Source organism: Urocitellus parryii, chromosome 12 (genome assembly GCF_045843805.1).
Source record: "Urocitellus parryii isolate mUroPar1 chromosome 12, mUroPar1.hap1, whole genome shotgun sequence".
Taxonomy (NCBI): Eukaryota; Metazoa; Chordata; class Mammalia; order Rodentia; family Sciuridae; genus Urocitellus; species Urocitellus parryii.
The window spans coordinates 54,413,374-54,428,009 of NC_135542.1; positions in this window are offsets into that span (position 1 = coordinate 54,413,374).

Below are 14,636 nucleotides of genomic sequence, written 5' to 3' on the forward strand. Positions count from 1 at the left end.
TCTTAGAGGGGACAAGATTCCCCATAAATCTGTGACTATTGTTATCATTGAAAAAGACCTTCTAGGGGCTTCAAGCAATTGTAACCAGGTGGAAAAGCAACTCTGTGGTGGTGATTCAATCCATTCTTTAGACCTCTCCTCCCACACCCTCACCCATATAGGTAAATTTATCACGCCATTTTACTGAATTTACCCACGCCATCCCCCATCAGTCCCTCCTCTAGTTTCCCTGGGTCTCCATCTGGGCTTCCCTGCTAGTGAGAGGGTCCCATCAAGAGCCTTTCTCTTCCTCTCTGCCCTGTGCTACATTAGTACCTTTAACCCTTAGCCAAGGCCTAAGCCAAGGAATTCAACATAAGGGACTCCTGGGTGACATGGGCTTACTCCTTGGAAGATATACATATTTCTTTTCTTTCTTTCTTTTTTTTTTTTTTTTTTTTTTTGGTGGTGCTGGGGATTGAACCCAGGGCTTTATGTCTGCAAGGCAAGCACTCTACCAACTGAGCTATACCCCCAGCCCTACATATTTCTTTTCAATAGGGGCATCCAAAGTCTTAACTCAAAGTCTAACCACTGGCAGAAATATCAGGTCTCCTGCTGGCCCTGTGGTGGGGATCAGGGAGGGATATGGTCCAAGCTCCAACCCTTAGGAGTAATGTAGACTCTTAGGACATTCGCCCTGGTTCCCAAGGCCCAGGCTTCACCTGGGTGAGTCTCTCCTGGACCTCGGCTGGCTGTCAGCTCTTGAAAAGCTCCCACTCTGAACAGCCACTCCCCACATCTCTGAGCCTTTGTCGATTCATGCTATTTTCATCTCTTCAGTTTTATTTTTGAAGTAGGTCTGATGGTCTTTCAATATTCCTACCTCTCTGATCTTCTCATAAAAATCTTTTCTATAGAGGCTTTATGTTAAGAGGCTTCAAGCACAAAGTGGAAAATTGGATTGGATTATCTTGAGTCCCATTCAACCCTGAGCTTATTGATTCTGTTCTTATTTGCAACAAGCTTAACAAGAAACTAGAACTATCGGGGATCACTAATGATTAAACTTTCAGCGGCTCAGGTGGTGCTGTTCTACCAGCCAGCGAGTAGTGAGTTTGCTGACATTATCCAGTTTGAACATTGAAAGCTGCCATCTTTTTCAGTGTGCCTTAGATATCCCATCTCAGTACTGACAAGGACAGACGGCACACAGCCTACAACTCATCGGGCATTGTCCAAAGTACTTTACACACATGAACACATCCATTTCTCGCAATATTACAAGATAGTTAATATTTTCACGCCTATGTTATAGTGGGGAAACTGAGCCACGGAGAGGATACATAATTTGCTCAAGATCAGAGCTGGAATTGAAACCCAGCAGGCTACACACTGGGTGTGTTAACCACTCTGCAGACAATGTTCCAAAGTTCAGGAGAGGCTGTTGTGCTCCTCCATATGTAATCATACCTTCTTATCACTCACAGGAGACTACCAGACCCTCTCTCTTCCCCTCCTATCATTCCAATGTGTGTCTGGGTTTTATTTTTTGCTCACCAAGAAAAGCTTTAAGAATGAGTAGACTTTTAAAAGAGATGGATGGTAACATAAGGAAAGACACTGAAACTACAAGAAATAGGGAGTAATTTGAGTAAAGAGGGTTGCCAAGGGGAGAGGAGAAGGGAAAGTAGGAATCTAGCAGAGGACTTGGACATCCTAAGTACATGTCACATAAAAAGAAATCAGAAAATGGAAGACTCGAATTCATATTCGTTTCTTCCCAAATTCACCTACAGAATTTCAATTGAAGCCCAGAGTTCTTTGTTAGGTTTTTTTTTTTTTTTTTTTTTTGAACTAGACAATCTGATCATAAAATTCCCTCGGAAGAGCAGAGGGCCAAAAATAACTGAGAAAGAATCTTGAAAAAGTACAAGGTGGAAGAACTTGCCCGGCCAGATGTCAAGATTTGTTATCAAAATATTTAGTAAAGAAGACAATATGGTTTGTCCTCAGGATAAATGAATGGAGGGGAATAGAGAGTCCAGCCACACCCACGTTCAGAAACAGTACAGAGCAGAGACAGTGTTACAAATCAGGGCAGAAAGAGTGGTGTTTGATAAGCAGCTTTTATCCATATGGAAAACACAAAAGTAGAATTCTACGTTAGATCAATCCCAGGTGGAAGAAATAACTAAGCGGAAAAATAGCAAAACTTCAAAACACAAGGTGAAAATCAAGAAAAAACCATCATGACCCTAAGATACAGAAAGGTCTCACTAAAACAAACAAAAACCACTCACCCCCATCCATCCACCCACCGTCTCTCACACACAGAAAATAAGAGCCATAAAAAATCTGATAATTTTCGCCAGGCGCATGCCTGTAATCCCAGGGGCTCAGGAGGCTGAGGCGGGAGGATTGTGAGTTCAAAGCCAGCCTCAGCCAAAGTGAGGTGCTAAGCAACTCAGTGAGACCCTGTCTACATAAAATACAAAATGTGGGCTGGGGTTGTAGCTCAGTGGTAGAGCACTTGCCTAGTATGTGTGAAGCATTGGGTCTGATTCTCAGCACCACATGTAAATAAATAAATAAATAAATGTCCATTCACAACTAAAATATATATATTATATAAAATAGGGCTGGGGATGTGGCTCAGTTGCCAAGTGACCTTGGGTTCAATCCCTAGTACCAAAAAAAAAAAAAAAATCTGATAATTTTGGCTATGTTAAATTCAACTTCTACACAACCAGAGCCTTTCTAATGAAGTGGAAAAAAAATCATCCTGCCTGAGAGAAAATATTTGCAATGAGTATAACATGTAAATCTCAAATTAATAAGAAAAAGATAACCTTTTGTGATATGAAATGGGCAAAAGAATACAAACTATAAATTCACAGAAGAAAAGTCCCAGAAGTTCAATCAAATATAAAAAGATGTGCACTCAACTCTCACTATTAATCAAAGAAATACAAATCAAAATAACAATGAGATACCATTTACACCCACCAGATGAGCAAAAAAATGTATGTCAGCCGGTGGCAATTGTTGGGAAAGAGCTATTAAACCATGGAGCCTCATTCACCACGGGGGGGAATGGAGAGGCAATCCAAGTCTTCCGGAGAGCACTTGGCAGTAACTAGTGATGCTGAAGGTGATGGTGGCCAGAAATCCCACTCCTACGCATATAGTCAAGAGGACATGTATGAAGATGCTCACTACAACTCGGGAAACAACCTAAATATCCATCAACAGGAGGATAGAGAACTAAATTGTATTATGATTATACAGTGGATGCAACAGCATGTGTCAGCAGAGATAAAATCTCACAACTGTAATACTAAGGAAGAAAAACGCACATTGCAGATTATACTGCCATGTATATGATTGTATAGTATGCAATATACAGTATTATAAAAGGTCCTCAAATTTATATGTAAAGTTTGAAAGCCTGCATAAAAATACTTTATGTTTGTGAATACATACAAATGTTGTAAAAAGATAAAAACATGAATGAGAATGATTAACACTGAATGCAAAACAGTGCTTAGTTCTGGGAGATGCGGGAAGACAATGGAGGAGGAGTACAGAGAAGAACTCAGTTATAACTCCAATATTTACTTTCTTTGAAGTGAAAAGACATGAGGCAAATAAGGCATGAAACAAATAAGGCAGTGTGTTAATATTTGCTAAAGCTGATGTGGCCATCATTAATGCTACCCACCAAATATTTCTGGCTCTCTGCCAGAGGATTGCATAGGCAGAGGATTGCATTTCCCCATCCCCTTTGAAGTTAGAGGTGGCCTGGAGACTTCCTTTGTCCCATGAAATATGAAGGGAAGTGACTTGCATTTCTGATCTCAGAAACAAGTGCATGAAAGCTTTGGCCAACATGGAAGCCCAGAGACAAATCTTCTCTCCTCCCTAGTTCCTAAGGAAGCATGACATGACCAGGCACCCTACAAAGGATAGGAGGATGCATGAGTAAGGAGCCTCTGTTGCTTTCAGCCATTGAGATTTGGGGGTTGATGTTACTGCAGCACAACTAGGTCTACCCTGACAGCTACTCCCATCCACTGTGGGAGCCAGAATCCGGATTAGAAAGCCTTAGCTCTGCTCCAGAGAAATGTAAACAAGAATTACCACAAATGCAACTGTTGCCAGCTCTTTGTGTAGCTTTTGGAAAGATCATTTTACCCTTTCTTTCCAGTACTCTGTGATGTGTCTGGCCAGCACCTGCCCTCCATCCTCACTGCTCAGCAACTGTTTGCCAGCCACAGTACACCTCCAGGAGAAATGTCAAGAAAACTTTCCCAACCCAGGTTTTAGGGCTGCCTGCAAGACTCCCAGGGAGCAAAAGCCCCAGCCCAGGCAGAGTGGTGGGAGAAGGAAGAGAAACCTGTGCCCTTGGCCAGTTCTGTTCTGTATGTGCTGTGCAGAGAAACACAAGCAGTGCCTGGAAGTCACCGCGAAACGCGATGCCTTTGAGAAGTTCTGTGGAAAGAATGACATCATCGGTTACCCTCCCCCCTCACCCCACCTTTTTTCCAGTGGGAGTGAGAAATAAATAGACTGACACATTTTCCAGTCAGGGAGCAATTCTGGAGAGCAAGTTTACCCTGGCATAGGAACGCAGGTGGGGCTGTGAGAAACCTTATCTGTGCCTGTCCAGTAAACAAGGAGCTGCAATCTCCCCAGAGCGCTGGCCACCAAACAGGTGACTGACTGCAGGAGCAGGTGAACAGGGCAGGTGAGCAGAGGAAGCCTTGGGCTGTCCAGAGCCAGTTCAGCCTGGAATCACCTGTGTTAGATCAATATTGCCTTAGTTTGATTGATGGACCCATTTATAGACTGTCAGTTGGTTGCCAAGAGAAAATGCCATCAAATCCATGAGGTTCAAAGGTAAAGTTCCTGTCCCTTAAGTCTATGATTCTCAAACTGTGTTTTGCTTGTAGTTACATACCGAAGCTCATTAAAATGAATGTTTTGTTTCAGCAGGTGGGGATGGCCAGAGAATGCCTTCCTAATAGTTGCCAACATTGCATGATGCAAGATCTGTGGGACACTCTGAATTAGCAGTTATACTGTTCAGATGACAGTCTACATTTTACACAAACGGGTTACCATCTGAGGAGCCCTGAATCAGGTTACAGGTGCTGCTCCAGGTGTTTTCTATCATTTATCTCTTTTAACTCTCTTCATACCGACTCTGCAAGGTGGGCGTTGTTATCCCCACCCCTACCTTGGCAGGCAAGGAAATGGAAGCAGAGGGAGGTTAATTCATGCTTTCTACATGTCATTTCCAAGAGATTTCTTTGCTCCCATTGCTCCCTTCCCGGTGATCTGAAATAACCCAAAGACAAAAGATAATAGACATCCTGTGGTAGAGACGGGCGTGGTCTGCTTGTGGTGATCAGCCTTCTCAACACCTGGGAGTGAGTAATCCCCTTTTGTACAGAATCTTCAGGGCCAAGTACAGGAATTCAGGGACCTTGATATCCTTGTTTGGCCTAGGAAGCTCTGGCTTCAAAGACAGTTGCTCAGAAAGGTGGATGTGTCTGGTTTGCAAGTCTCCTGTGCTGATGTCTTCACCTGTAGGACACACCCAGGGAGAAAATTTTTAAAACCAGGAAGAGTTGCTTTGATGTGTCAGCTAGGAAAGAATGCCTTGTGAGGGCCATTCAGGACTGGAGGACAACAGCAGCCACAAATGCCCCAGCTGTGGAAACTCTCCAGTGAAGGCAACTCTAACCAGAATGACCCACCTGGAGATATTTAAATACCTGGAAGAACCAGGATGTGCAAGCCCAGCTTCCAAGGAGGAACTTGCATCACCTCTGCATGGCAAGGGTGGGGCAGCCTGACTGGCTGATCCTGGCCTTGCACTTCACTCAGGAAAATTAGGAACGGTGTGAGACTCCCTCCAGGCCCTTGGAAGACCTGACTCTTGGTGACCATTCAGCAAGTCGAGCTCTGGGACTCCATGAGCCTTCTAACTGCACCCATAGAAAGGGAATGTCACGGGCTGTCCTCCAGCCCTCAGTAAATCCGAGAGGGAGTCCCATGGCATGTTTCCTATAAAGGTCCCACGACCTGCTGAGGGCCTCACCAATGCCTAGTCCAGCAAGAATGATTATGGAAGACTCCAGAATGACTCCAGATGAAGATGACTTCATCCCAGGTCAAAAGAAAATGTTTGGGGACTTTGAAGTATTCTGTCTGGGAATGTGAACTCAGTCTTCTCCTCAAGTCTTGTGCTGGCCTCACTCGGTGCTTTGGGGAGTAAGTCACTGGAACCCCCAGAAGAGCTGCAGACATTGAAAAGGAGGGCACACCCCAGAGCCTGGAGCCACAGTCTTCTCCTTATGACCCTCGGCACAAAACAGTCTCCTCTCTCAGGTCAAGCAGAGGCTGAGGAGCCAGGAGGACTTTGTGCTGGTCCTGGGTTCACCATCGCTGTCGGAACCCAGGAGAGGAAACTCCCCTCTCTGGGCCTCTTTCCTGTCACCTGCAAGGTGGAAGGGTTGGACTGGCATCGAGTCTGTTTCCCCCTGTGCATGGCAGACTGAGGAGAGGCAATGTCCTCTTCTGTGGAGGACATGAAATGTGCCACCCAGATCCCTTTCAAGGGAGGACCTGCTGGCAGTGATCGGCCTGGGGTCAGCCGACGACCTCCAGCTGTCAGCTCCTTCCAGGTCTGTCAGCAGCAGAGAACTGCCTCCCTTTTCAGGAGAGCCCATGCCATGGACTGAGGGTGTCAGGGCCACAAAGGCCCAGGCACTCTACCCCAGTGCAGATCACTCTGACAGCTAATATTTGCTTCAAAGCTCCTTGCACAGTTGGCCGACACTTGCTAGGCCTGCATCTCAACCGGACCTCTTTCTCTGCGCCGCCTTTGGCTTCTTCCCCTCCATTTTGCAGGCATCAATCCGAAGCCTCATCTCATCATCTGCTTCTGCAGAAACCAGCCTGCACCACCACAGTCCCAGCATCCATGGTGCAGACACTTGCCAGGCCCATGACCTCTAACCCGAAGCCTCAGCGCCATGGACCCAAGAGCTGGACCAGTGAGCGTGAGAGGTTTGACCACACCGGGACCCATAGCTGCTACTCTGTGGATGGTCATCATATGGAAGCTCCACCTGTCTCGAATAGACTTGACCCTCTGCTCCAAAACCAGCCCCCTCTGGACTTTGCTTTTCCAGGTGGGATTGCCACTTTTCAGCCATCCAAACTCAAGATCTCCAAGCCTGTTCCAACTCCCTCTCCCTCCTGTAGCCACATCCAAACATGTCCTAAGTTCTGAAGCTCTGTCGTAGCATTACCTCCCACCACTGCCCACATCCCCCACTAACATTCTGTCCCTCATGGGGCATTGCTACAGTCCCCTTGGCAGCCCCCTCCTTTCTTCCTATCAGACACTCATGCCCCCTGCTGCTGCCCATCACGGGAGGCTTCGCTCTCCGGGAGGACAGGAATGCTCTTTTGGAGCCAGGCCTCTCTCTTGCACCTGTTTCCCGAAGACACTGGTGTTGGTTGCTGCCTGCAATAGATACCCAAACACAAACAGAAGGTGGTAAAACGTGAACTGGAGAAGCTTCTGTTTCTATTTGGATTGAGATCAGAGTTCTTCCCCTAGTTTAGGCCCAGAAAAATAGAGCACTTGTTCAAGTGCTGAGATGCCCCTGGCGTGTAAGTGTTTGTGCCTGTGCAGACACACGGAGGTCCTGAGAACAAAAGAAGAGCCGGGTGACTTCTGGCACTGGATACAGGGGTATTTCTTGATAACTCCTGAGTTGTTAAGATGCCGAAGGAAATGCTCATGACCCAGTGCAGGGCCCAGAGAGGCAGACTGTGGGGATGGGGGACCACATACCTGCCAACATGGACTAGTATAGCCTCCCTGTACTGTCACATAGATGCAGCATGTCATGGTGCTGTGTGCTTGTAGACAGGGTGTTGGCAAGTGTGAAACCCAGGACAAAAACACCCAAAAAGGTGCTTCAGGGGAGAGAAGGGGTTTCAGCTGTTCTGCTGAGCATCCTCATCTTCTCAAAGAACTGGCTTGGCCTCTCCTCAAAGAGCGCGTTTCAGCCTTTGCTATGCTTTCCTGCTGCAAGTAGCAAAATGAAAGAGTCACTGCAGGTTTCACTTTTCCTTCCTTCTGCCGTTTGCCTTCAAGCAAGTCCAACAGAGGATAATTTAATACTGTACCTTTCTGTTAAGGAAGCCGAGAGCTTGACACATGGTACCTTTACTGCCTCATAAGCTGAGGTCAGGGAATATCAGCCCCAAGTTACAGATGAGGAAACTGGGGCCTGACCAGGGAAGGGACCTGTTGGTCCTTATCAGGAATGCCAGGTAACTAACACCGTATCTGGTGTGTAACCCATTCGTTTTTATATTTTCTTCTTTTTAAATGGAGAAAGAAGTAAGCATTGAGGAAGGTTGTAGAAGAGTCTGGATATGAAGGCAAGAAAAGAGAATATAACACTAACGAGTATGTATGATGGGAGGAGCTGGAAGCAAAGTGAACCATTGCTTTCATGGGTACACCCTGTAGCCACCAGGTTAAGGGGGGCAGGGCAGGTGGTTAGGAGTAGGGAACATCCCCCAACCCAGGAAGACTCAAATCAGAGAATGTTCCAGCTTTTCCAGTACTAACACCAGAGGCATTAAAGAATGAGACCAGAAACAGCTTGGGGAACATCACCTTCCATCTTTCTGCTTTTTCTCTCCTGATGAGAACCAGTAGGACAGCCAGGTGCTCACAAGTGCAAGGCAGGTCTCTCCAGGGGGCCCTGAAGGTAAAAGCCCTCTGTAAAGGTGGGTGGTGTGTGGGTGGCCAGCTCCCCCAGCATCCTCAGAAGCTGAGGGCCAAAGAGTTAGCTCAGTGCAAAGTCTGCCACTCCACCTGCTCCCTGGGCTCTGAAACATCCTCGAGCTGCGACAAGGCAAGTACCTTGTCACAGGAATGACTTGTCATTGGTATCTACTCAGACTGGCCCCGAGTTCCACAGTGAGGCCAGAGCCACCTCTGCTGGTGCGTCCCTGGGTGAGAGGCTGGGCACTTGGAGGCTCACTTGGAAGAATTCCTTTGGTCTGCTTCTTCTTCCTGAGAAGGAATAAAATGATCTGCCTGGACCTTTTATCCTCCTCCATTAATCATTAGAGCTAATGCACTAAAATGTTGTCATCACATTAGAGCTAGGGTCAAGGATTCCAATCAGATCCCTCCGGAAGGACAGTGACCAATGAGGAAAGCTGTCTCACACATGTGCCAGCTGCTGGCACCTGCCCCAGACCTTCCAAGTGACTCCCTCCTTTCTCTCTGTCATCATGGCACCAACCACCTCCTGCACCAGAGAGTTCTCCCTTCTTGCACTCACCCTGCCTGAAACGCCACCCTTAGACCAAGCAAAGCCTCCGAGGTAGGTGGCCCGTGGTTCTCCCAATAGTGCAAATGTATTTGTCAGATCCAGTTCTCTCGACGGGCAGCTGCCTGAGCTTAGGAAGCTGCAGGATGGAAATTTCAGTGGAAGAGAAAAGGGTGCCTTGGAGCTTGGGAGGCTGTTTGAAAGGAACAGCAAGTTCCTGAGGTCAGGCACCTGGGACGGGCTGCAGAGAGGTGTGACACCAGAGGGGAAGTCTCAGAAGACATGTGTCACATCAACTCAATTTGACCTACTTAACACTTCTGGGGAGGCCCCTTCCAGCTGGAAGAGAAGCTGGTAGTAGCCCAGGTAACACAGCAGGCAGGGAAACTGCATTGATTTGTCCCTTCTGCAGAGGACAAGGCCCTTTCCTAATGGCTATTCTTGTTAGCATGTAGACTTGGGGTCATAGGAGTCTCCACTGCTTCCTCCCAAGGTCTAGATACTTCTCTGCTCACTCCTAGCTCCCAGCATGGTCCAGCACTTTCTTATGCATGAGCCTTTGCTTCTGCTGTTTTGGGGGGCAAGACTGCTCTCCCTTTTTTCCTGCCACCATTCAGTCAACAGGTATTTATTGAGCACCTACTGTGTGCCAAGTGGTGAGGTATAGCAGTATACCAACAGGTCTAGTTCTTACCTTTGCAGAGCTTATACTCTGATGGTCAGCACCCTTTTCCCTGACCCTGTGCTGAGTCAAAACTAATTATTGCCTCACCCATGGTCACGTGTCTCTTTTGCAGCAATCATAGGGTATTAGAGGGAGCTGGCATCTCAGTCCCATCTCCCCAGTACCTGACACCATGCTGAGCAGCAGACTCAGTCCCTCATTTCTTTGCAACAGGAATTCAGGTGGCAAATCATGTTGGAAAGGCAGAGGGGATGGACTCTCCTACTGACTGCACTTGCATGACATCTGTGCCATTTCCCCTTAGCTTTCCAATTCTTGGGGGCATCACTAACTCAACTTAGGAATTTGTCCTCAGTCCGTGTCCACCCGGCAGACAAGCTATGCTCATGCAGATTCTGTGTTTATTTGGGGTTGTTTTGAGGGTAATAAAGATGGGAGAGAAAGTAAGTCCTCCTAACTTAATTCCTTGTGAACGGGGCCACCTGCCTGCCACTTAGGAGGTGCTAATGCAGAGTGGAATTGGTGTTGAAAGGGCAGGAAGGTATAATATGGACCCAGCTATTGGATCCCCGGGGCGGGTGCAGTGTGGGTGTGAAACACACCGGGGACTCCAGCGGGCTCGGGTTACTGGTTATGGCTTGGCAGGCACCTGTGAGGTGCTCAGGGGGAGCCATCTCTGGGGCATTGCACCCTGCTCGCTCCTCTAAGCAGGGGCGGTGGGTGTGAAATCGTCGGGGACTAGCTGCCCAGGAGGAAGCTAGCTGACACCCCGTGTACTTGAAAAGAAAACTGAAAGTGTGCTTCTCCGTGGGAAACGGCTGTGGTGTTTTCTTCTTTTATTTCATAACCCCACAGGTACGGTGAAGGTCCACCAGTGACCTGGGGGAGGTAAGGGGGCAGCCGGGTGGTAGGAAGGAGCTTGCGTTGTCCTGTAATCTGGTGCTCTTTGTCTCCTTGGGGAGGGACCCGGCCAGCCCAGGGATCACTTTGCCATGCGATCCGTCGCTTGGTGATAGGAACCTCTCTTTTCTGGCTGTGGAACTGCATTCCTGTGTGGATGTGGAAAGAGAGAAAGCAAGACAGAGCCAGAGCTAGCACAGGAATGTGAGTCTTTCCTTAATTGGACATGAGAGCCTTGAACTGGTTCCAGTTGAAGTGTTTTCTTTTAGGGCCTGGACCCTAAAGATTCCATAGAGTTTTTTATTTTTTTCCCCTCAGAAAATCCCTTTGTTTCAAAGGCCCCTTGACAGAAATAAAGAAAAACCCAGGGCTGAATCTCTCTGATATTTGGGAAGGCAAGTTCATAGGCAGCCAGATCCCAGGCTTCTTTGGGGGGTGAGAGGAGTCTGGATGGAAAGAAAGCAGCACCTTAGGAGAGGGGATATGGCAGGAGGATCCTCAGGCTTTGTATTGGGCTGCAGAGTCCTGATGCTAAGATGCAAAGAACTCTTTCCCTTGAGCATTTTTTTTTCCTTCTTTTGGTACTGGGGATTGAACTTCGGGGTGCTTAACCACTGACCACATCCTCAGCCCTTTTTATCTTTTATTTTAAGACAGGGTCTCACTAAGTTGTTTAGGGCCTTGATAAGTTGCTGAGACTGGCCTTGAACTCAAGATCTTCGTGCTTCAGCCTCCGGAGTTGCTGAGATTCCAGGTATGCACCACCATGCCTGGCCTTGCTTGAGCATTTATAGAAGCAGCTTTTTTTTTTTCAGCCAGATCAGCACCCTGATACCTAAAAAATAGATTTCTTCTGTCTGCTTGGATTGCTTTAGGGGTGTGAGACACAGAGAGTTCCAACATCTTTCCTGAAGACGATCAGCAAAGTAAGTTGAAGGGTGGAGGAGTGTAGTCTGGTGGAATTGGGTTGCTTTGTGTTGTTGACTGCTAATTGCCCAATGGCTGAGGTGGGAAGGCACACATATTCTCAGACCTGTGTGTTCATTGCATGCCTTGTATCCAGATGGACACAGTATCTGCGAGATACTGGAGGATGTTTGAAGAAGATGCTGGGACACTGGGACCACAGTAGTGGCCACCAGGCAGAACATCGCTGCTTGCCTCTGATGTCTGCTTCCTAAAACCTGGAAACATCCATAAGGGACTTCAGAGGGAAAGGGGGTGGCCTGTGACTGACATGACTAAAAAAATCCAAAGCGGATACAATTACCTCTGCTGGGCTCCCTGTTACCCCCAAACAGCCTAAAAACAAGCCCTCATCTGCTCAGTGCTTTCCAGTTTACCAAGTGTTTTCACAACACTGTCTCATTTTATCCCCACATCAACCCACACACATTCTTGCCTTTCAGATTTCTTATGTACTCAAATGAGTTTCACCAAAAATTGGCTAGAAACTCCCCTCTCCTACTCACTTTTATTTTTTAAACCTCAAACCTTTGACTGAAGGTTTAAGAAGCTCCCAGATTCCCAGAGTGGGAAACTCATTTATTCTGCCTTCCCTGCCCTACTGGATGGATACCAGGAATCCTGATCTTTGCTCTTGGAACCAACAGTTTTGTGTAAAATTCTTAGTTTAGCTATTAAAACAAACAAAACCACAGAGGCCACAATAAGTGTTGTTTTGTGAAAAACAAAAAAAACAAAAAACATAGCCTTTGTAACCAGGAAGCTCCAGAGTCAAAATTTGGTTCAGCCATTTGAGTGCCAGGTGCCATAACCAATTACTCATTTTCTAGAGCCTTGACTTCTTCATCTGTGAAGTGGAGCAGTAGTGACGGTGTCCAAGTTGTAGGGAGGCATAAATGTAACAGATCTGGGTGCACTGCCGCAAATGTCACCCCTTCCTTTCCTATTTTCCTAAGGTCAAAAGCTACTTCGTGAAGTCCTTTATAACCCACCCAAAGTACTAACCAAAATACCAGCTTCACTGCTACTAGAAAAATTTAATACAATACTGTCTTTGCAAGTCAGAGAGAGATACCATGTGAGAATATGTTGCTAAATGAATTTAGATAGTGATCTCTATTTTTTTAACTAGCTGAAAAATAGCTACATGCCTTGCATACCGGCACAGTTATAACTAAGATAACTCTAATAAGATCTTAAGATTAGCTTTAGTCTTCTTTTAAAAAGTATTCATTTCGGCAAGGTAGAGAAGGAGCTCAACAACTGGACTTGTGTAATATTGGAAAGCAAGGTGCTTCTGATTATGCCTGGATTATTATTGAAAGTGAATTGCAAATCAACCCTTCCATCCCTCAGGACAAATGTGGGAGAAGGGAGGGAGTCAGAGGACTCTGACTGGGTGTTGAGTTCACTGATATGCATATAGTAGATGATGTTCAATAAATGTGGGTGACGGATGGAGGTGGTGTTTGACCTTTGCTGCTGATTCCTTGGCAAACACAGTGCACAGCGAAGTGTTAGAGTGGAAACAACATTTGACCAGCGGTTCGAAAGCCCAGGTTCCACCTATACCACTTAATAGCCTGGTGACCTTGGACATGCCATTTAATCTCTTAAGTGTCTTCTCACCTGTAAAATGAGGAGACTGGACGAGGTGATTTGGAAGGTCTCTTTCAGCTCTAAGGTTCTGGAACTCTAAGCAACTTCATTTGATTGAGTTTCTATTCCTTCATTTATTCAAAGGCAGCAGGGATAGAAACTTATCTCCTAGGGCACTGGAAAGAAAGGTTATTGTGCCTGTTAAAATGCTCTGTATCTTCAGAGAAATGAAGGAAATTCAATGATGGAGAGCATGTAACAGAGTGGAAACCTAGGTGTGTCTGCAACTCCTGAGGGCCAGAGCCAGACCAACCCGTTCTAACTGATTGATCTTTGGCAAGTGTCCTAATTTACTTCAGCCTCAGTTTGCACATATGTAAACTGGGGACTCTGAAGTGGTGCAGCCGTAATCTTGTCACATTCTTACATTCTTTGAAAGCCAAAGTGTTGAAAATGCTTTGCAAAACTGAAAAGCGCTATACAAAGTATGGTTGAGAAATGGCTGCTTGTTAGTTGTATCAAGTTCAGTACCGTGTCTCCATATTTTCATTTAGGGGACATAACCAAAGGCTTATTTTCCACTCTTAATTTACTGACCGGTGAAATTTAGGTAAAGTGAGCAAAATTTTCTAAAGTGTAGGCATCAGATAATTGCCTCAATGACCTCCAATGTAAGGAATTCTCCCAAAGGCCAGATCACTGCTGGTGAAGGCCTTCCTTCCTACCCTCTTCTCCAAAAGGAGCCCATTTCAACTTAAGATACGTGTGGGGGTGTGGGGGGAGTAAATGAGGAGGGTTTTTCTAAGTTTTGAAAATTTTATGATATTCATAAATATGAAAGTGTATCTATTATATGTAAAATTGATGTGACAACCTTTTTTATTGGTTATTCACAACATTACAAAGCTCTTGACATATCATATTTCATACATTAGATTGAAGTGGGTTATGAACTCCCAATTTTACCCCAAATGCAGATTGCAGAATCACGTTGGTTACACATCCACAAATCCCAGGCCTTGCCAGGGAATGCTCCTGGGGAGATATGGCAGAAGGCTTCCATCCTGCTCACCCCAGGGCCTGGTTCAGGCATCCTCCTCTGAGGGCCTTGGAAAGTCCCAGTAGGAAAC